This window comes from Mesocricetus auratus, unplaced genomic scaffold, assembly GCF_017639785.1.
Source record: "Mesocricetus auratus isolate SY011 unplaced genomic scaffold, BCM_Maur_2.0 Super-Scaffold_100011, whole genome shotgun sequence".
NCBI classification, from domain to species: Eukaryota; Metazoa; Chordata; class Mammalia; order Rodentia; family Cricetidae; genus Mesocricetus; species Mesocricetus auratus.
The window spans coordinates 14,378,521-14,402,149 of NW_024429195.1; the positions used below are offsets into that span (position 1 = coordinate 14,378,521).

The 23,629-nt window shown below is 43.0% G+C and overlaps 1 long non-coding RNA gene across 1 annotated transcript; it reads left to right on the forward strand.

Annotated features, from left to right (window-relative positions):
* Nucleotides 1-1,348: 1,348 nt before the first annotated feature.
* On the forward strand, nucleotides 1,349-22,871 carry LOC110342287. Its single transcript, XR_002384322.2, has 3 exons — nucleotides 1,349-1,509; nucleotides 20,575-20,682; nucleotides 21,742-22,871. It is a non-coding gene; the product is annotated as an uncharacterized LOC110342287 (long non-coding RNA).
* The last annotated feature ends 758 nt before the right edge of the window (nucleotides 22,872-23,629 follow it).

Consider the following 23,629-nt stretch of genomic DNA (forward strand, 5'->3'; position numbering starts at 1 on the left):
GTGTCACCAGCATCACCATAGTACCTCCTCATGGGAGAATGAATAATGCTGTTTAGGGGCACTTGGCAGAACTGGGGTAAACTGCTGTGTTGTTGTGGAAGCTGGAGGATTGAGTTGCCCTGGGAAGTCACTGGACCCCAAACTGGCCCTTCCTAGTTAGAGAGAAGAAGGCATCAGCATGCATGTGTGTATGTACTACATGCATGTGTATATGCATTGCAAGCATGTGTCTATGCAACCTACAACTGCGTTTGATGTTTTTTAGTATTGTCAAGTAATCTTTAGTTTATTGCGGCCTGTGGATTTTTATGAGCATGGCCTTCTACCAACAAGTGAATCCCAGGGTTCCACGACTGATGGCCCCCAGTGTCTGCCCTTTGCTTTCCCTGAATGTTCAAGTGTGTCTTTCAACGATCTGTGTTTCATCTTTTCACTATCTGCTCATGCTCATGCTTCCTAGTGTCATTTTGAGCCTCTGCTAAGTCCTGTCCTTGTCTTGTTTACTTTTTCCTCAGCTTGTTTTTATTGATGGAGTGCATGCCTCAGTGCTCCTTAAACCTTGGTAGCCAAGCATGCTTTTGGGACCTGCAGTGAGAACCAGCCACAGTTACAGATTAGTCCTGCAGCACCTGTTAAGGAGACAGGACACAGACACAGAAAGGAACATATTCAAACGAGGCCATTATGTCTCATTTCCATCCGAAACTTAAAAAATCTCAGAGGGATCAAAAGTTCTATGTGATTTTTTTCTGAGAGAAGATAATTGTTTGGCATTAAAGATGAAGTCTCAGAGATTGGTAGACAGTTGAAGACCAGGAATATATGTGATGGTCTTGCTAGCCGGTTAGGTCAGGGTTAGCTTGAAAAAGCAATGAGCATCTTCTATTTTCCCAGACTCTCCTTGCTCTGTGAAGATTCTGGGTCTCCTTTTCCATCTGATAAAGCTCTCTTTATTCTTCCTAACTTAGCTCCTGGACAGTGTCTCCACTGTTTTCCAAGGCACAGTTACCTATCTCCTACACCTTACCTAGAACTTCTATAGTAGCCTGTAGGACACAGCTGTATTATAACGTATACCAAGAAACAGAACAGGATTGCAGACTATTATGTAAAAAACCAGATCATAAACATTTCAAATTTTGCTGTCCATATGGTCTTTGCTGCAACTACTCCACTTGGCTGTCATGGGGTGAAACAGTCACAGGCAATATGTAAATGAAGAGGCCTGGCTGGGCTCCAATAACATTTAATTATGGACTCTAAAATGTGGGCTTCATATACACTGTGTGCGGCATGAAATACTCTTTCTCATTTTATTTTTTCTTTTAAGCATTGAAAGCCATAAAAATCAGCCATAAAAATACACATGGAGTTGGCATGCAGGCTTCACCTGCCCACCTTTGGCATAGGACAATGATTTGGACACATGCCTTCATCCTCTATTTGACCATGAACAAGGGGAGCTCCGTGAATACAGCCTTGCTCCAGACAACATAGTTCCTGCAACTGGTAAGAGTTTTACAAACTTAGCAAATACTTGTTACATGAATGCTTGTGTGAGAGCACGCTGTAATAATATTTCCCAGTATTAGTTGAGCTCTTATTATGATGCCAGACCATTTGACAAATGCTTTATTTGCACTTTCTCATTTAATTTTGTTATCTGGGGACATTAAAAGCAGTGATTATCATTCTATTCTGCTAAACACTGCATAGTCTCCTTCAATCCTCTCAATAACTCTACAGTGAATAGGTCCTGCTCAGGTCTTTCGAAGCTCAGAGAAAATACTCTCTTTGTGATTAGCTCTTTCTGTAATGTGACCAGCTGTCACCCAATGCTGTGACACAGTCTACAATGCTGTGACTTCCCTGTAGCAGTGAATTGTGGGTCAAAACGGACCTCTTCCTCCCCTAAGCTGCTTTTTGTCAGGGTATTTTATTGCAGTAGCAGAAATGGATTGGGACAGAGTTGGACTGATGCCCGAAGGCATCCAGTCACTGTCATCCTCTGCTGTGGGGACCCAGGACCTAGATGCCCTTCTTCATGAACTTGAACATGAGGCCTGTTGTGAACTTATGTGGCCGATTATGGAACAGTGTTGGTGACTCTTTTCATTCCTTGCCCACCCATTTAGTTATATGTAAGGATGATGGTGTTTGTTTTCTACCTACCCACGTAACATTTGGAATCTGCTTCAATTCTTTAAGCCCAATCTCCTGCCAGAAGAGTGAAGAGGTTGAATTATGGCTGTCAAACATCTCCTCTCGTGATAGGTTTCCGCACCTCCGTCTTCTGATGCCTTCTTGTTATTTATTGGCATTGCATGTCTTGGTTCTTCTCATAGTCCTTGGCTACAGAAAATTCAGGAGTTATGGCCTTGAACTTGGTGGTTGCTTTAAGGAAATCTGCTTTTCTGATTTTTTTTAATGCAATGCTAGCTTCTCCATGATTAAAAATAAGTAACTAAATGACAGTTGTGACAGTGTCTTCTATTTCACAGCATTGTTTAAAAGCAACTTTGAAGACATTATCCAGTCATCCTTCCAATGTTCCTTTGACACAGATAGGTGTTTTGTCTTTATTAGAAAATCCTTTTACATAGTTACAGAATGAGGCTTTCTTTGTTTTAAGACAATGAGTGGTCCAGAAGATTTCCATTTTAGGGTGACTGGTCACTTTCAAACTGATAGGCACAGTTCTTAAAATGCACACATACACACACACACACACACACACACACACACACACACACACAGAGAGAGAGAGAGAGAGAGAGAGAGAGAGAGAGAGAGCCAAAGTGCTTCAGAACTTCCAGAAATGTAAAGATTTATTTTTAATTATGTGTATGTGTTTGAGTCTGTGTGTGGGTATGTGCATGTGAATGCCCTTAGAGGCCAAAAGTGCATGTTGGTGCACCCGGAGCTGCAGTTTACAAGCGGTTGAATGGGCCAGTGCAGATGCTAGGGACTGAACATTAAGGAACTTTGCAAGAGCAATAATTGCTGTTAACTGCTGAGTCATCTTTCTGCCTCATTTTCAGAAATTTAAAGACACATTTCCCATTTAATATAAATATGGCCCTGGTATTTAAATATCCAACATCCTCTTTGACTCATGTATCAGTCAGGTGAACGACCCAGCTCATTCTAAATAAATATTTGCTGAAGGAGGAGAGGGACTGTTGTTGCAGTATTTGGAATGCACGCAGGACCTTCTACGCCATGTGGCCAGAACACTGGGCCCCAATTAACTGTGAGGGTGAGCCTGGTGGTTTCTCTAGGATTTGTTTCATAGACAAATTGGGACGCTTGTTCTAAGACAGTGATCTCTTTATCTGCAGATAATGAGGTGTTCTCAGAGTGGCAGAATTCCTATAAATAAAGTAAAAAAACTTGAAAAAATTCTGTATAAACAAACGTTTCAGACAATGAACAACTGTTCATTTACATAAAAGCAGCCAAGTCTGTGCAACAGGAGCTTTTGGTACTCCTGTGCAGTTATTTTCACAGGTAGAACCCGGCAGGCAGGCCAGGCCAGTAGTAACCCGAAAGAAGAATCAGAGTGTGTTTGGGGGAACCCTCCCATCTTCCTTGGTGTCCACATCTCTGCATCTTCCGCTACTCCACAAGACTGTTCTAATTGCGTGGACCTCCTCATTTTTAATTAAAAAGTTTTTATTTGTTTGTTGTTTGTTTACTTATTTATTTACATGCTTGCATGTATGTGTCTATGGAGAGCATGTCTGTGCCACAGGGCACATTGGAAGTCAGAGGACAACTTGTAGGAGTCAGTTCTCTCCTTCTACCCATGTGGGATTGAACTCAGGTCATCAGGCTTGGTGATCAGGCTCTTTGTGCAGAGAGCTGCCTCACGAGACTCAGACTTAATGTGTCACCCCGGATTCCTGTGTTGGAACCTTAATACCTCACTGCCACAGTGATGGGGGTGAGAGCTTGATGGGGCTCTGGTCAGACGGGCTCTGCCTCCCGTGTGGACTAAAGATGACATGAAAAGGACTTTCGGGAATGGTTTTGGTATCTTTTATCCTTCCAAAGGAGGATGCAGCAGAGAACCACACCAGACACTGGTGCCCATATCTCAAACTCACAGCCTCGAGAACTATGAAAATAACTTTAGCTCTGTGTAGCTTATCAAGTTCCAGCAGCAGAAAACAGACTAAGACAGCAGCCTTCCCGCAGCTGTCTAGACACAGGATAGCTCTGGTACCTATCCTTTCTTATTGCCCTTGCCTTTCCTTAATTAGTTAATTAGGGCATAACCACCAACCCTGTCTATGTGCGTGTGGAGATCAGATGAGGGCATCACGTGTCATGTGCTATCGCCCTGTAGACAAGGTCATTTGCCGGGCCTGGAGCGAGGCTGGCAGCAGCTGGTCCCAGTGATTCGTCTCCGTCCACCCCCTACAGTGTTAAGGTTACAGGTGTGTGTGTGTGTGTGTGTGTGTGTGTGTGTGCAAGCACACCCAGACTTTTACGTGGGTGCTGGGGATTTGAACTCAGGTCTTTATGCTTGTGCACTGAGTGCTCTTACCCACTGAGCCATCTTTGCAGCCCCTTTCAAAACTTCTGTATAAGTGGAAATCCAGCGGATAAGTTAATTCATGTTTTTTGTTCAGCTTATAGAGCCATAATTCTATGAAATGAAAGATAACTGAGTGCCTATAAATTGGGATGTAGACATACAACCTCACAGCAAAAATAGTTTAGCATGAAAGAGAACTATTTGCAAATTTATGCCAATGCATATTTGAAAAAAATATGTTTTAATGGATTGGATTCAATAAAATTGCAGTATTCAGTATTCTGTTATAAATCCACAGATAAAGTTGTCAATCGAACACTCTACATCAAAAGGTCAAAATCATCTAAAATGATGTGGAGTTAAATTTTTTTTCCAATAGTCACTGTCAAACATCACATTTCATAGGGAGGAATTTGATGAAAACATAAACTTCCTTTTCAAGCTCTATTTGGAATGTTCTAGTTGAACTCAGCAGTTGGGCACTTCGGCTCATGATCTGTCCCTGACTTTTCTGGCACCCTCTTTGGAGGGCTGAAGGGAAACCTGAGAAAGGTAGATGTGAGGGGGGAGTGTTAACACTCTGCTGAGACGGGGGCCACAGAGCGACCCCTGCCAACGTCTGCTGACAAGGGTGAGTGTCTTTTTCACCCGTCCCAGGGCCATGGAAATGAAGCTAGAGTGAGGATGCCCTCTGCTTTCAGCAGGCACTGGGCAGACTCACCCAGACTCTGAAAAGACGCCTAACCTTCCACGGAGAGTTTGCACTTAAAGAGCTGATTAGCCAAACAAATGTCCAATGCCTCGGTTTTAGTGCCGGCAGTGGTCTTTAGAGCAGTAGGTAAGAGGCCAAGTAATTCTTTCCAGGATAATTCCACAAACCTATACAGAGATTATGTGCAAGACTTCGGGAGCCTAGAGTACAATAGCCCTCCCTGTGTGCGGTGACTTAGGATCTTAGGCCTCTCCCATTGTGCACCTTGCCTTCCTATGCAATTAGATACAGATGTGATGGGTTGAATTATAATCAGGTCCAAACTGATATATTGTTGTAGTCAATTACAGGACAGCTGGAATAACATAAAATGAGTAATTTCCTTTTGCACTTTGAATCCATTATGGAGTCTAACCACTCAGACCAAGGCCTCCCTCTTAGATAGTCGTGAATTCATGCTGTAGGATAATACAGCAATACTGCAGGCATGCCAGCTGTCCATCTGCTAAGCCTTCTATGTTCTAACTGTGATGTTGAGGCAGGCGTAGTTCATACTTACATATAGCCTTGACCTCAAATCCCTCCAGCAGTAAAAGCAAGATAGACTGTTTATCTGGAGTTGTTTTGTTTGTTTGTTTTTATACTTTGTAGCCCTGGCTAGCCTGGAATTGACTATGTGGACCAGACTAATCTTGATCTACCTGCCTGCCTCTGCCTCCTGAATACTTGGATTAAAGGCATGCATTACCATGTCCAGATATGTTCGTAATTTTTACTCCAATATATTCAATATTATCAGGTGTGACTTCTTTTACACACACACACACACACACACACACACACACACACACACACACAGAGAGAGAGAGAGAGAGAGAGAGAGAGAGAGAGAGAGAGAGAGAGAGAGAGAGAGAGAGTGTTTTTCACCCTTTGGGTCTCTCTCTCTCTGTTTATGTGTGTGTGTGTGTGTGTGTGTGTGTGTGTGAATGCACACGAATGTAGAAGCCAAAAGTAAATGTTTCTCCAGCCTCTGTTTTGAGACAGGGCATTTTGCTGTGACCTGGGCTTGCTTGATTAGGTTGGGCTGGCCAGCCGGCAAACACTACTGAGCCTCCTTTCTCAGCCTAGCCTAGCCCAGCTTTCTAGTACAGGTGCTGGGGATTTGAACTCACGCCCTTGTACTTGTGTAGCAAGCCCTTTACTGAGTACCACCTTAGGCTCCTTTCAAATGTTTCTACTGTAAGCAAATAAAAGGCCTAGTATCTCTGCATCTTTCCCTCAGTGCTCTCATATGTGAAGCCATCAGTTTGGAATCTCTTAAACCATCTAGATGCTAATGACAGCCCCTCAGCTAGCAAACCAGTATAGTTTTGTGTTGATTTTAGAATTATCCTACTGCTTTCCCTCTTCCCATTTTCCAGCCCTCTGCCAGCTCCTGAGTTTCCAGGGCAGATGACTAGCTTACTCCACCCCCTTCTCTGGATCCAGAAGGCAAATAGTGACTACCTTTCTCGTAAAGATAGGTTGAAATCTATTTCGGCTTTGATAAACATTCCTAGGCGACACACACATAGAAGATTTGCTCTGGGGCTAGGCTCTTAATAGAACTCCACCTCATCAGGCAGCCTTGAGGAACTGCTGAGACAGACTGACTTGGGCTTCCTGATGTCGTTAACACCCTTGCCTGTATCTCAAATCGGCGATACTGTTTAGACCTAGGGTTAGCTTGCTGTAAGTACCAGTGCTTGAAGAACTCAAAGGAATGAGCTTCAAACTGCCTTAAGGAAATGTGGACTGGGATTGCTGTGCACTCTGGAGACTGGGGTCCCAGTTCTTCTTCAATGATGTGTCCCCAGTGGCTTAACTTCTATCAAGACCCACCTCTTTTTTTTTTTTTTTTGGTTTTTTGAGACAGGGTTTCTCTGTATTGTTTTGGAAGCTGTCCTAGAACTCGCTCTGTAGACCAGGCTGGCCTTGAACTCACAGAGATCTGCCTGCCTCTACCTCCTGAGCGCTGGGATCAAAGGCGTGCACCATCAACACCTGGCAAGACTCACCTCTTAAAAGCTCTGCCAGTCCCCCAAGTTAGGAACTAAGTCACCCCATCTCTCCCTTTTATGGCCTTCCAGGCCTTTTGGCTGTCAGCTACAGTTTTGTCTTAGGAATCATAATGGGAATATCTTTTGTTCATAAAGTCTCCAAAGATGGATGTCTTAGAATTACTCTGTTATTGAGTTTGGAGGTAGTGGCATGGATTGGGCTGTATATTTGCATTTAAAACATATCTATGAAAAGAATCAAAGTGCCAAAAAATTCCTTCAGCTTTGCATTTCTAAAGGCTATCATAAATAACAGAATCATATATTCACAGGTTGATAATTATGTAGCATGAGAAGACCCCAGGTCTCTCAGCTGACAGATCTACTAAAAGAGTGACTCAACCCAAAGGACACACGCTATAAAACAGTGTGTGTTTTATAGGATTTTCTGTGAGTGTCTGTTTCTGTTGGGGGAAAAAAACCTCAGAAGCTTTTCAATTCTAAACACTGCAAATTTTCACTAATTCAACTCTGTTCCAGATAGTTTAGCATTGCCCATTCTGCTCTTATTTCTTCTGGAGTGTCACTCTTGATCTCTCTTGGGCGTCTCTGCCTTATACTCTGTGTGTGTGTGTGTGTGTGTGTGTGTGTGTGTGTGTGTGTGTGCAGAAAATAGCCAGCATCATTACCATTTTACTTTTTTTCTTCTTCTTGAGATAGGGTCTTTCCCTGGAATCTGCTGATTAGAGTAAGCAGGGAGGTAGTGAGCTCTAAGAATACACCTGTTCATGCCTCCCAGGCACTGGGATTACAAGCCTGCCTCACTACACCCAGCATTTTACCGGGGATGGAAATCAGTTCTCCATGCTGTAGCAGGCACTTCACTTAATGAGCTATATCCCCATCCCTGTTGTTTTACTCCTGACCCCTTCCTTTTCTTGAGCCAAGATTAATGCCTTTTGGGGTTAGGGGTGGTTACTTTATTAGTTGCCTGGTTGACTTTAGTATTGGAATGCTGGTTTCCACAAGAATCAGCAGAGCTTCTGTGGGGAAATACGTGCTTGCCTGAAGTTCCACTGATGAAGTCCTGGGCTGTTTGAAGTGTAACTGATGAAGTCCTGGGCTCTGGTGCAGTCACCCGAGCTCAGAGACACTGGCTCGGCGATGAGTCTGGCTTGCTAGAATCTCTTCTTGCACTTCTTTCTCTGCTGGGGACATTTATTCAGGAATCACTGCCATGGCAGGCAGAGTGAAAGGGGTCACCTTGGTGTGTATGAAGCAGCATCTCACATCTATCAATCCCAGATGTGGGCATGTGTGAGCCTGCAGCTTGTGAAGGGACAGACTCATTCCCTTGGTTGAGATTTATCTGGCGCCTGTTATCAATCGCACTCGAATCTCAGTCCCCCACCTGCAGTGCCTGCTGATATCTAAGTCCTCTTTTTTGCACACTTCAAGTGTGGTAGCTGCAGTTGCAGGAGGAAGAAAGGTTGAGCGGAGGTCAGGTCTATAAAAACATCAGGGGAAAGCTTGGGTAGCTCGAGGAATCAGTATTAAAAAACATTTTAAAAGTAATTTTTCTCTGTCCTGCTGTCTTACAAAAATCATATCTCCCCCCCACAAATGTACTTAAGTCCAAATAAAAGTAATGCTAAAAGTCAAAAGTCACATAATCCCCTAAGCGAGTTTGATTGCACCCATCTTGCCTATTGATAAAGAGAATTGTAGCAGGACTCTTTTCTTTGTGAGCTGTGTTTCCTGAAGAGTTGCCACTTAGAACAGAGATCTCCCATCAGACACGGAATAGGAAGCCTCGAAGTAGAGCCTTTTTGTCCCTGGCCACCATTAGGTACAACTCAGAAGCTAACTGTGTGCCATGTAGTTCATGACCAACAACTACTTCACAGAGATTAAATGGTTATCTGTTATGAGAAGCTTTTCCTTTTGCTAGCCGCTTTGGTTTATCACCCGCCAGTCGCCTGGGCTCTGCAGCGTATCAGTCCCAAATAAACACACAGGAGGCTATATTAATTATGAAGCTGTTGGCCTTGTTTGTCTCTTACTGGCTAGCTCTGCCTTAAGTAATTACCCCATAATTGTTAATCTAAGTATGTTTCTTACCGGAGAATAGTTCCCGGCGTCCTACCCCCATGGTGTCACATGTTGACTCTTGTGTTCTCCTTCCCAGAATCCTCCTGGACTCCTAGCCCCACCTATCTAGATTCCTATTGGCCAGCAGTAATTTATTAACATATAAACAGGACTTCCCCAACAGTTATCAGTGTCATTTACCCTGGGCAAGAAACAGAATCCGAGACACCATTCCAGGAAAAACTGGCCAGAGGTCACAGCTCCACCTTAGTTGTCTTTGAAGTTGGATTCAGAGCTCATTTTGGTGGTAGGAAGATAACTGGATTCTTTAGATTATATGAAGGATATTGAATTATAACCTAGAGAGGCCTGTATGAAAACACGCGCGCGCACACACACACACACACACACACACACACACACACACACACACACACACGCATGCACGCACACACATATGCATTAAAGGATTGCAAGAAGAGAAGGAGAAACTGGAGAGACTGCAGGGTCTGGGTGGTGCGGTCAGACACGAGTCAGGAGACAGACTTTCCAGCTGATGTGGGAAGGAGGAACAATGCACTGCCAGGAGGCATACAAACAACAGCAGCTACTGTGGAAATCAGCGAAAATTCCTCAACAAACAAGAGCTGTAACCATGTGACCCAGCTATGTCACTCCTGGGCCTGGACCAAAGGACTTCATCCTACCACGGAGATACACATCCGTGGTTATTACTGCTCTGTTGTAAAGAAGGAGGAAATCCAATCACCCTAGATGTCCATAAGCTATGATTGGGTGATAAAAATGTAGTATATAGACACGAAGGGACTTTATTCAGCCATGAAGAAAAATGATGTTATGAAAATTTCAGGAAAATGTATGGAACTGATAAATAAAATATCAAGGGAGGTAACCCAAGCTCAGAGAGACAAATGTGGCCTATTTTCCCTCATAGGAGGGTCTTGGCTTCTAATTTCCATATATGTGTATTTATGTCCCGGGAGCGAGTGTGTATATAGTTCATGATATCAGACTAGAAAATATGGCCTTAAAGAGGAGTGTGGCAGCGTGGAAGAATAAGGGAATATATGTGATGTGACAGTGTGAAAGGGAACACTGGGGTGACATAGTGTGTGTGTGCAGAATGAAGGGGACAGCTGAGAAGGGAGCACCTTTCAAGCCCAAGTGTGGATGAAGGCCATTACTTTGCCAATCAAACAAAATGTGAGCCAGGGTGAGGGACCGCAGAGGGAATTTCACAATGGCTTCGAAAATTTTTCACAAAAGGACTGGAAGACCGTAAAACCTCGAAAAGAAAAGAATTATGAGAGGAGAAGGAAACACCAAACCTGCCCTTCCTACGCTTCCGGTAGGAAGCTCCCTTTCTGGAGGACCAAGGCGACCGGTGCCTCCTCCACTGGAGAGAAGTCTGAGTGTTTCGCATCTGGTCCCATTTCCTACCATTCCAAAACCCAGTGTCTTCCCTTATTCCAGTGTTTCCTATGCTCACATTGGCGGCGAGCATCCTCCACTGGCCATGGCACAGCATGGTGGGGCGCTGTCTCCCACCTTAGTGCTAGGAATGGCTCATAGCCTGTATTACAATATGCTTTTGGTAACCATCAGCCACGAACACTTCAGTGTCATAAACACAGTTTCTGTGCTTCTATTGTGCTAATTGTCCTTTGTAGGGCGGCTAAAGGACTTCCCTGTCGTCTTCTCAGCCTTCCTTAGAATAGCATGGCATTTCATGTTTTCTGCCTTCTGGGTTTTCACCGATCACGAGTCAACTTCCAGTTATATAATATTAGAGATAAACAGTGTAGAAATGACTCTTAGTTTTGGGGGTTTCGGTCTGTGAACAGCTGGCCCTATTATTTGGACTGCATCATGGGCAGCAGAATAAAACCAATCATCCCACTGCTGGTATGTCAAAAGGAGCAAAGAAACATTCAAGGCCACTCCCTAAGGACCTAAAGACCTTCCACAATGTGTTGCCCACTGAAGAGTCCACCTTTCCAAGTAGCACACCCCAACAGGGAGCAGGTCTTTAACACATGAGCATCAGGGGACATTCTCATCAAACCATATAGCACAGGCGAACATTTTGCCAAATACTGTGTAATAAGTGAAATAAGTGTTGCCAACACTGAAATTCCTGAAAGCAATTTCCTGTCTGTTCACGGTGTAACCTTCAATTCAGTTTTCTGTTGTTGCAGTAGCATTCCTCTTGGTGCTAAGTTCTGAATTTGTCAGGAATGACAAGGTCATGCAGTAAAGAGAAGTTAGTTCAGCCAGTGAACTGCCGCCATACAAGCATAAGGAGATGAGTTCAAGTCCCGTGACCCATGTAAAAAGACAGGTGCAATAGTATACCTGTACTCAGGAAGAAGAGGCAGGGAGATTCTTGGGACTCAGTGCCAGCCTGAGTAACCTGGAAAGTATCGGGTCAGAGATAGTCTCTGTCTCCAAAAAGCAAGGTTGATCTCTGGCCATGCCTGCACACACACAAGCACAAGCATGCAGGCATACACAGAGAGGGAGAGACAGGCAGAGAGACAGAGAGAAGAAACAGAAAATAACACGCAGTGTCTTAATTGAGGAAGGGTTATTTCTCTGTGCTCCTATTACAGTTATCATGGGTTAGAAGACCCAGGCTGCCACTTACATTCTTTTTTTTTAAATAAGCTCAGCATTATTAGGTATTAGGAGAACATAAAATAAAAAACACATTTACACATAATAGAAAACAAACAATGATTAGAATGTCTCACATGCAGAACTCACAAGCTTTTGGTAACTAGTAGTCATGCATGTTATTCTGAAGGTAAATACTAGTTTTCCAGGGCCAGAGATAGATTAACTATAGACTCAGAAACAATGGTATTAGTTCTCCTCTTGCCACTTACATTCTATAGTTAGTTGCCCAGGCTGACATCTCAGTTAACTGTGGTTGAGTAACAAACAAGTTCCTATTCTAGTAGCAATGAAAAGAACCATTGATTTATTAACCATTTTGTAGCTTGGCTTGCATTTAGCTGGGCAACTGCTGTTCTGACCACTCACATATATTCAGTGACTTGATGGGTTGCCTGCTGATCATTTGGTGCTAGTTTGCCTCACTCATGTGACCAGGGCTCCCTGGGAGAGCAGGGTCTCCCCCAACATCTGCTATTTCATCTTTAATGAATTCTAACCTGGCCTGGGGTACATGCCAACATTGTTCCAAGTAAGAATGGGAATCGTGTGTCAAAGCTTCTTATGGGATAGCTCAGATAGAAAAGGGGGGGGGGACACATTCCACTTCTTAATGGGAGAAGCCTCAGAGAATTTATAGCCATTTTTTAAAAGTCCATCATCGAAGGAAAATGAGATTGGAGGATATCATATGCTTGCTCTTACATCTGCCTGATCATACCAATAGTTACATTCTCTCATGTTCTATAAGCCTCAGCAAGTCATAGGTGACCATTTTAGTTTCAAGGAAGGTAGGGAACTGAATTCACCTTTGTTAAGCAAGTAGAAAGCTGAAAATATTTGGAAATTGGGAATAATGATGTCAATAAGTTTTTCATCTTTATCACTGTGCGTGAAGCCTTTTATGGTTAGGAACTGATGATGGCTTTACTGAATGGATTTTTGGCAGTGTGTTGCCCAAGTATCAGAATTAACCAGTCAGATTCAAGACTTACATCAGCCTTGAGTGTTTGCCTAGCTTCTATGTGCTTCTTTATGTATGATCAAGCCTTTTCTAATGCTTAATCGTTCTGTAGACCTTCATAGATTTAGAATAATTTTGCACATCTCTTTTTATCAGTTATTTATGGCCATGGCATCACATCACTTTGAATACCATTTTTAACATTTTCTCGTGTTTGTCACATTGCAGATGACATGAGCCGTCAACCTCTCCTCTTATTTCCTTAGCTGAAAAATAAGAATGCAATTAATAGATACATGAAAACGAGTAAGCTCAAGTCAATCTTGGCTGTCGCAAATTTAAATTTAATAGAGCAGTACCGCTTCTGTTACGGACTTTGAAGAGACATCATCTTGGGTAGACATGATCCATATTTATGGGGTGGAAAGCTGATGAAGATGGAGACAGGTCAATGTGAGTCATACAGTGCTCTTAACTTTTCTTGAGGAGATCAGCCAACCATGTCAAGATAGTTAAATACAACTAGGTATCTATAAAAACTTTTCAAAAAAAATTCACAAGTACAACTTTAGCTGGAGTGAGAGAGTCTTAACAAGCTGTTGAGAAGGCAGCTGGCAGAATGCTGCGGGGAAATCTGCAAGGCTAATGCAAGATAGGAATAGTGTAGTCGGAGAGACGCAGGTCTCGTGAGCCCGGGTGTTCAGGTCCCGGCTCTGCTGTTTCCTGGCCGTGAATCTTGACGCTGTGCGTGTCAAGGATGGCTCCGTTCCACCCCATCCTTGAGATGTCAGCGGTACATGACATGATATGGCCCTTGGAATGAACCCAGGAACAGTCTTAACGACCTCCGGGCCTGGAATAGAAACACATGTGAGATTCCTGCTCCCCCAGTCAGATGAAGGGAGAGGATTTGGGGGAAGACTTGGAAGAAGTCTAAGAAGACTGAAGGAGCTCTGGCCCTCGCATGTACTGTGTAGCACAGCCTTGTCATCCTCCTGCTCCTGCAGCAGGGCTAACACACAGGTGGCAACGCTGATGTTGAGCCGTTAAGATTCAGGGTGTGTCTGTCACAGCTGCAAGCGTTGTTCTACTCCATGTCTACATGTGTGATTTTAGGTGAGTCAGTCCTTCCATCTCTTGTCTATGAGCTGGAAGAGCTAGCAGCCACTTTTTGATGATGTTTCTGAAGACTAAATAAAATAGTGATTTCAAATGCTCAACAACATGCCTAGCAGGCAGTGAATACTTCATAAAAGGTCAATATTTACTATTGTTATTATTTCTAATTAGCTTCTACATTGGAAGGTTGGTATTTCATCTTTTCTTTCTGTCTCCCTGCCTCCCTCCCTCTAACTTTCTTCTCCATTTTTTTTCTTTCAGACAGCATCATGTATCTGAGTTTAGTTTCAAAGTCACTATGTAGCTAGAGATGGCCTTGAACTTCTAATCCTCCAGATTTTACCTCCTGAGTGCTTAGAGGCGTGTGTCACCCACCAGGTCTAGGTTGGTGTGTTGCTGAGAATCTTCTCATGGAGACTGTTCCTAGCAGGTTCTAGACTGTGTTGCATTGACCATAAGAACTAACCATCACAAGGTATATTTTAGAGACCTATAGCTCACATATAATCAGGGCCTCCTGGTCAGTAGTTAGAGCCTTGATCCACTCAGATATCCAAATCTGATGAGAAGAGGGCCAGTGAGCCACTTTGGAACTGCGAGAATCTAAAATGGAACTGGTGTTCAGGCTGATTTGAGAGACAGACAGAACCTCCACTGGTGTGGCCCTTGGTCTGTGACTTGCGGATGTCTGGTCTTTTCTAGGGATATAGGCAAGATTTGAATGGACAAATAAGTTTCACCATTCATCTTCAGTCTTTCTAGAAGCTTCAGATCCAAACTAGGTGTCCTCTGCCCCCTAATTATGGTCTCCAGCAAGTGCCACTGGCTTCGAGGAAAGGAAGTGTCCCCCTGCCCCCACACAAAGCAGAAACACAATTTATACTTAATATTCTGGAGCAGCATTGAAGCTTATCTGCTTTTCCAGCCATTTTGTGATGCGTATCGCTGCTATTTTATGCTACAAGATACTCACAATGGATGCTTTTATTTTATAAGAGATCACAAGGTGAGTGACAGGATTGCTGCCACTGTCTCTCTCCAAAGATGTTCAAGCACATATATCTGTAAATAGATCTATACAAGGAGAGGACATAGACCAGGTTGACCCATGATTCTTTTCTTCCTAAAATTTTCGTGTCTGTGCGATAGCGCTGATCTTAAATTTTATTTGGCAAGTCAAGTCACAGAAATGCTAGTTTATCAGAGAGATAACAAATGGAGGGCTTTTTTTTTTGCTTTCTGAATTTTGATGAAAGAGGAGTGTTCATCTTTAGTATTGATCTGCCGTGCCCACGGGTACTCGGGTGATTAGCGCTCTCCAGTATTTATAGAGAATCAGCACTTCATAAATGTTGAAAGGCACTTTGCTTTGCTTAAGTGGCCGTGTTCTGACATCTCACAAAGTTAGTAATTATCCTGAGAACCACGTGGGGAAAGTGGAAAATAAATAATCACTGAGGGGAGTGAGCACGGCTCTCGATGGAATGGGGCAACAAGGAGAAATTCTTCACTCCAGGTTCTGCTCTGACTGCTTGTCTTTGACCATGGAGGCACAGTGCCGCAGGGACTTGCTGATCTCTGTGTTTCATTTGGTTTTCCGCTTCAAAGGTCCCCTTCTCATGAGGTTGAATGCCAAGTGGTCCAAACAACAACAACAACAACCAAATAACCAAACAAAAACCAAGAAACCAAATCCTCTTTCCCCTTGGGATGTTCTTGCTGAGACAGGAGAAAATTACATTTTGAGGCTAGGAATCAGAAAGGTCAGTCTTTGGGGTTCTGTGGAATTATAATATTAAGGTAAATAAAGAAGTGTGTTTACTTTGTGACAATGTAAGTATATTTTGGGCATTTTTTTAAAATTAAGGATGGAGGATTCCTAAGTAAGCTTGTGAGCTGCCCTGACCATTTAACCTCCACCAAACTGACCAGCTCCTTCATGTCCTATAGACAAAACCGCTGCCTGTAGGGATTTTCTTGGTCCCCAATAAAGCCTCAGAAAAGTTGTCATAGCAACAGTGGCCACAGATAATAAAGCAGGGTGAGGAGGTGGCCTTACTGGCCTTCAGGCTTTGTTAGTTCATGCTGTCGTGGGCTGGGATGGCTTATTCACAGATAACATTTCATTTCAGCAAAAATGCCCTATTTTGGAGACCCCCTAGAAGAAGCATGTCTTGCTCTCAAACAGATCACTTAGGCCTCCCCCATTTGTCCTCTGTACCCCTCCATCTGTACTGTTTGCCTATGCTCAATCTGTGGGCACAGAGATCACCATTCTCAGCTGAGTTGTTCCTGACCGTGAGCTTGCTGAATGATGTTAGGTTGGCGCTTGTCATCTTTCCTCAATTGCTTAGGTGGATCTCTCAGTTTTTCAGCTCTGTGTGGGAGGCTCGTGCAGCTCTGTCTTTGTTCAGTGTGCCAGAAGAGTCTGAGAAGTCCTGGGTTCTTTTCTAGCAGGCTGCTATCACCTACACATGGTTGTTATACATGTTATGGCTCTTGCATTTAACGATCGTGTTAAATGATGTTACTCCCATGGTGCAGAGGGATGGTGTGCAAAAGCCCCGTGTATTTTAGGATTCTGGGGTGGAATGATGCATTCCATCTGTCTCTCTGGCACAGGGCTGTGCCTCAAGTTTTCTGTGGTAAGGGTCTGAGGTTGTCACATTTATGTCATTTTTTTTCTCAATGTCAAAACTTGTCATGTCTTCCTGATAGATTAAAAAAAATAGCTGCTTTTTGTTTTTGTCCTTGTGTGATGCTTGTGGCCTGATTTCTGGTATTTAAAAAAGTCTTCAGGGTTTCTTTGAAACTTGCAGTTTTGCTACTCCATCTGCCTGAATGTTTACCTGCCTCTGTCACTTGTGTGTGAATGTGTGTGTGTGTGGGTTTCCTTTTGTTTCTTGGTGCTGAGGAGCAAATCTAGGGTCTTGTGCATGCTGCACAGATTCTGCCTCTACACAGTCTGCCTTTAAGCCATACTTTTTATGACTGCTTACACTGACCCTTTAGGAACACAATGAGCACATCGTAAATTTTGATTATGTGGAATTTCAGGTGGGACAGAGAGAAGGCGCAATTTGAATGAATGCGATTTTACTGAGCCATCTTTATGCTGAAGTATTTCAGAGGGTTATGGCCTTATGTCAGGCAGCAGAACAGAGCTGAACTCACCGTGGTGATAACCCACTGTTCCCCATGTGAAATCAAGAGCAGGTATGCAGGCTGCAGGCAGAGTACGCAGAATGACGCAGTTCTACAAGCCGACCAGAACTAAGAATATCCATAGGCCGATGAAATGTTTAAAAAGCAATATTTGTACATAGGAAAATTGCACATTGGAAAAATGCCTACAATTGCTCTGGGGAGCCAAACCCATAGTAATTCTGCTCTCGAGGAAGCCAAATCTATTTTGGGGTATTTTTTAAAAAATCAGATTTATTGCCATGATTATTTTAAATATTCTTATAGAGAGCGAACAAAGAATGCATTTTACCTTTCATCCCAAAACTGGGGTGATTTTACCTTTTATCCCAATAACTGGGGTGATATGTGGCCCTTGATTTCCGTCAGTTGAGGTAGCACCTGTGAAAGATCAGCATGATAATAAACGAGTAGGCAGAGACGATAAACTGCCCCGTCCTGCCCACTCACCTCCATCCTTTAAACACAGATTGGCTCTGGGACATGAAAGGAGTGTTAAGCAGTTAACCCGCACAAACAGCAGTCGGCTGCCATGAGCTGCGCTTTGATGGAAGCATCTCAGTGGCTCCTTAATTGTGTCCCCGAGGATCCGCATATCTTAACCACCAGAAGGGCCACTTGGCAATAGCTGCATGGAGAAGAAGAACAGGGTCAGAAATGGGCAGATTAAATGACTCTGGGCGGTGGCTCTCAGAACCTTAACCTAAAGCGGGGAGGAGTCCTGAGCAGGGCAGGGAGTAAAATCACAAGGTGACTTGGTGTTTCAGATCCCCGATCTCCTCTCCCTACTTCCAGAATTGAATCTTTGTGATTGAAAGGATTCTGGGATAAAACGCTTGCTTCCCGCCTCCCTGATGAGGAAGTCATAAGTATAAGGAAGGACTACCTATGTTTGTCTGTGGTACTGACTTTCCTCTCCAAATAGCAATGTTTAAGGATATAAAATTCTAGTGTGTCTATGCTTTAGGTATCTATAATGGTATAATAAGAAACAGGATTTTATTTCCTATTTAAGAGGTAGTGATCCAGACATAGTGACTCCCACCATAATCTCAACACTTGGGAAGGCGAGGCAGGAGGAATACTGAGTTCAAGGCCAGCTTGAGTTACATGGTGAGTTGCAGGCCAGCCTGTGCTACTGAGTGTGACTTTGTCTCATCAATAATAACAACAAAACCAACCTGACCCAAGCCCTAAAATAGAAAGGCATTGGAAAAAAATGTAATAGCACAATAGTGTCACTAGGATATAATCATACCACCAAGCACAAAGTTGAGGCTCAGTAACTGTTTATGTGAAAGACATTGATGACTCAGCTACCTGGTTCTGCAGTTCATGACAAATTCAGTTCAGGTCATTACTTTTCAGTTCAGCTCAGCAGCCATTTACCTCAGTTATCCGCAAGGCATTGCAGTAGAACCTGCAGAGAATGAGAAGATACGATTTGGGCCTGAGGGTGACTGTGGTAGCAAAAATCATAAGACCAACATAAGACCGGTAGACAAACCCAGTACTCACAATAGAGGCAGTATTCACCGTACAAGAGTTAGTTAGAAAATACCCACAAGGGTCATGACCCTCAGGTGTGACAATTATTACCAGAGTGCACGTTGGTAGTATTACAGTGAATACAGTAACGGTCACCTAAGGATGGGTATGCATTTGAAGCCCACAATGAGTGTATGGCCAGTAGGGAAACTCCTTCTCATCATGGACATTGCATGGGCTAGGAGAAGGATCATAGCTGCGTTTGCCTCAACTGACCTATGTTCAGCTCCTACTTGCACTAATTGTCAGCTTTGTGAAATCCTCTTGATTTTCCATTTTTATCTCTGAAATAGAAATAATATTCTTATAAATATACCAATTTTCAGGGATGTATGGATTAAGAGAGATAATACATGTAATATCCTTAGTACAACATCTGCCATACAGGGGACCCCATGAAGATAGTTTTTTTTTCTTAATCCACAATTTCCCTTTTCTCACAAAGTATATTCAAATCCATCCACTTGTCTATCACTTTAATTAAATTTTAGTATTTTAATTATTACTTATGTGAATGTTTGTGTATCTGTGTATGAGTATTCACACATGTGTTGGGGGTGCCTGCAGAGGCCAGAAGAGGGTGTCAGATACCCTGGAGTTAGAGTTACAGGCCTTTGTAAGCCATTTGACCTGGGGGCTGGGACCTAAACTCCTGTCTTCTGGAAGAGTTGCAAGAACTTTTAATGGCTGAGCATGCTTTTCTTTTCTTAAAAAGTATTTTATCCTCTGTGTGTGTGTGTGTGTGTGTGTGTGTGTGTGTGTGTGTGTGTGTGTGTGTGTAGCCAGAGGTGTCTTCCTCTAGTATTTTTACCTTGTTGTTTTGAGGCAGGGTCTCTTACTGAACCCAGAGTCACTGATTGACTAGACTGGCTGGCCACTGAGCTCCTCTTCTGTCTGCCTGCCCCAGGTTAGCCTTCCCTGCCAAGTCTGGCTTTTTATATGGGTCTTGGGGATACAAACTCAGGTCTTCATGCTTGCACAGCACAAACTTTATTGACTGAGTCATCACCCTAGTCCTGACTAATGTTTGCCCTTAACCCACTGAGGCAAAGGGTGGTAATCCTTACCTTGGCTATTTGCTTTTTAGTAGCACCAAGGAAAGGAGAGAAGAAAATTAAGAATCTACACTTAGTCAAAGCAATGTGTATTCCCTAAAATGATGGGAATGGAATGTTCCAGGGAGGATAGGAAAGCTAACATTGATGTTCAGAGGACAGTTTCCATCCTATGTTGCTTGTCCTAAACCTGACCTTTTCCACTGGTGAATTGCATTTGAGAAGTAACCATCTTCTGTTTGTGATTGTTTGACTAACATATTTTTATAAACAGTGTATCTTAGACCTGCTCTGATTTATTTCAATATTTGGGTTTTCCTTTTGGCCAAAAAAAATGGGTAAAACGCTTATTATGACAAAAGATGGTGGGTGCTTTCTCATTACCCCCTCTCCAGAGCTAGAGGCCCATTCATCACACTGTGTAGTTTCTTATCTTGTCGGAGAAGTTTCTAGTTTCCCTCCCTCCCCACCTCCCTCCCTCCCTCTCTGCCTCCCCAGTGCTGGGATTAAAGGTGTGCACCACCATGCCCAGCTCCCTTTTTTACTTCTATGTCAAGAAAATATTCAAAAAAGTTTTATTAAATAAAACTTTCCAATTTTAGCATCCAAATCTTTATTCTGATGACCAAACTACTAGTCATCATGGGACAATTTCCTAACTTCACTGGCGTACCAGAAAAACACAGAACACTAAGTCTGGCAAAGTCACAGTAAGTAGATATTTTATCCATTTCATACAATGATGCTCTTAAACATCTGATAGATGACTCAGTTGTAAGAGTTATTGAAGTATAATAGTTCCTTATGCTAATTATGAACTTTTTTTTCTTTCTTCTTCAACCTCTTCTCCTTACCCAGATCACCTCATAAATGAGGAAAATAAGATTTTCTAAGGGGGTTTGCACTGCTTTCTCTAAATATTTCCCCTCCATATTATTTTTGATAACATAACTACCTATTAAATTAGAATTGCAAACAAGGAGGAACATTCAGCCATCTTTCTTATTTAGTTTTCCAAGATTTAATTTTATTTATGTGTCTGTGTGGTGTTGCTGTAATGATAAATGGCACACTTGTTGAGGGTATAGGTAACTGTTGTAGAAATTACTTACAAGAGAAAATGGGCAACCCAGATGAGTCAAGTAGCTTTCTCGCAACCGAGCCGGAAGCAAAAAAGAGAGCGAATGCGGCTCTGATGCAATCTTTTATCCCCACCTACATACTCACCTCTAGCCACACCCAAAAGTAGGCCTGGCTATCAGAGTAGTTCACCGCCCTGTCTCTAGTCATGCCCAAAGTGGGTGTGGTTAGTAGCATGGTTCCACCCTTTCCTTACCACACCTGTATGCGCCTGTAGAGTGCCACGTGGCTAATGGTGCAGCCCTACGATTCCCCCTACACTGTGGATGTAAGCCATGTACGTGCGGGTGCCATAGAGGTTGGAAGAGTTGACAGACCCCCTAGAATTGTAGTTATAGGTGGTTGTAAGCATCCCAGCATGGGTGTCTGGAACTGAACTCAGGACATCTAGAAGAGCAAGAAACTCTCCAATCAGAGGCCCTTGTCCAGCTGAATCTCCCTTACACAGCAGGGATTTCATACATCTGGCACAGTTGACATTCAGTCCTTCCTCTTCTCAGAGGAGCCCCAGGAAATCTGGCTAAATAGATCTTGGTTTATAGTTCTGTAAAGTAGCAATAACTGAATGAAAATCTAATTTTGTGATAGTTTAGTTTGGATTAAAAGATTATTTTATTCATGTAAACTAGAAAAAGAAGAAGGAGAAGAAGGAGAAGAAGAAGAAGAAGAAGAGGAAGAGGAAGAGGAAGAAGAAGAAGAGGAAGAGGAAGAAGAAGAAGATGTAGAGAATCATTTAAACTGCCCTCATTGTGAGAAGCTTTCCCCAGTCTTTGGCAGAGCTGGCCATGTTGACTGACAGTCACTCAATGCAGCCTGGAAAGGTGTATTAAGAACCACACTGGCCCTTGAGCAGGGGAGGGGTGGTTGCCTAATAGGCATTTTTAATACATGATAAAAATAACCTTTTCGATATTTAAATCATTTTGTTGCCAAGGGCATTTAATCAGGCCCATTGCCAAATGCTAATTAGTGATACAAGTGGAGGATTTTATTTAAATTTGTTGTACTAATATGTTGAAATATAAATAGAAACTGCCAGTTGAGAGGAGCTTGTCGGAGGGTGGGGTGTGGAAGGTGAAGGGGCATCAAGCCTGAAAACAATAGACCCAGTGTTTCCGAAGCTAATTGAAGCAGAGACCTTGAAAGGAAAGTAATTTACTTACAAAAAATCTTTTAGAACAAGGTTTTCAAGTACTCTGACCCCTGGAAATGGTATGAAATAATGATTTAGGCTAACTTGGTTGGGATCGAGGTCACTGCTGAGTGTGTTAGAAAACATTTTCTCGTTTGTTTTGTGCACAGCTTGACGGCTGAGATACTGTGGGCTAATGTGCCCTTCCATGAGTTTATTGTTGCTTGGACATCGTAGCGCACCAGCGCCCAAGCCTAGATGGTCAAGGCCAATTATTTAACATGGCCTCTTGATCCACTGAAGACACAAGAGTTTCTTTTAAGTACACTTTTAAAATACAACAGAATTACTGATTACACTCTAAAACAACCATAAAGGCTCAGTATAGCAAAGGCACAAGCCTGTAACATAGTTATTGTCAGCATCAAGTGTATCTTACTGTGCGTATCTACATGCTGTCCTACTATGTGACTGCAGGGATGCAAGTTTGGCTACACCAGCATCACTGCAAATGTGAGCTGTAAGGCAATCTTCAGTACTGCAGCATCACTGGGCATTAGTATTTTAAAATCTATGGTCTTCTGGGGCCACTGTGCATCTCTGATTAAAATGTCTTTATGCAACTCATGAGTGCATTGGCTTTTAGCATCTGTCTCTGGTTGGCCTCGGTCCTGAGTTTATTTCTCATCATGACCTGAGGCTGATGCTATTTACATTTTCAGTCCTGCTGATTTCCAAAAAAAGTTCATTATGGGGACATGGTAGATTGTATGGCTATAGCTAATGATATTAATAATGTGGCCATCAGAGGAGTGATATACTGCTCCATACAAATGTGTCTGTATTTCTGTCCACCATCTCCCACTGGGATTTCCAGTGCTTTGGCTTTTTGCTTCTTATGCTCTTGACATGTTTCCTTGCTTTCTTTTGGATGGCAATGATTGGATAAACCAAAGGCAGACAATTAATCACAGGGTAAGGGGATAGTGAGGAGGACCGAGACCCTCTATTATTTTTGCATGTGAACAGAAATGGGAAGGTTATTTCTTCCCCTGTGTTGGGTGAATCGATTGGTCCTTTAGACCTCTAAACTGATGTCTAGCAGCTAGTCTTATCATGAAATGTGTATGGAGTATTCCTGGTGAAAGAAACACATACTTTGGGCCAAGGAGGTATTTATCTTGATGGGGTTAGATTAACTGTGGGAGCTGGAGATGGAGTGATTAGTGACCTGTTGGTGGTTGACCCCTGTGAACAAAACTGCAAGATTCAACTGCTTTTATCCTGGCTGCTCTGGGGTTCCCCACCTCAGAGCCATTGTTTGTATGAATCACCCTTCCTGGTGTGAGTATCCTCAAGATCATGCTTCCTTTCTATTCATCCAT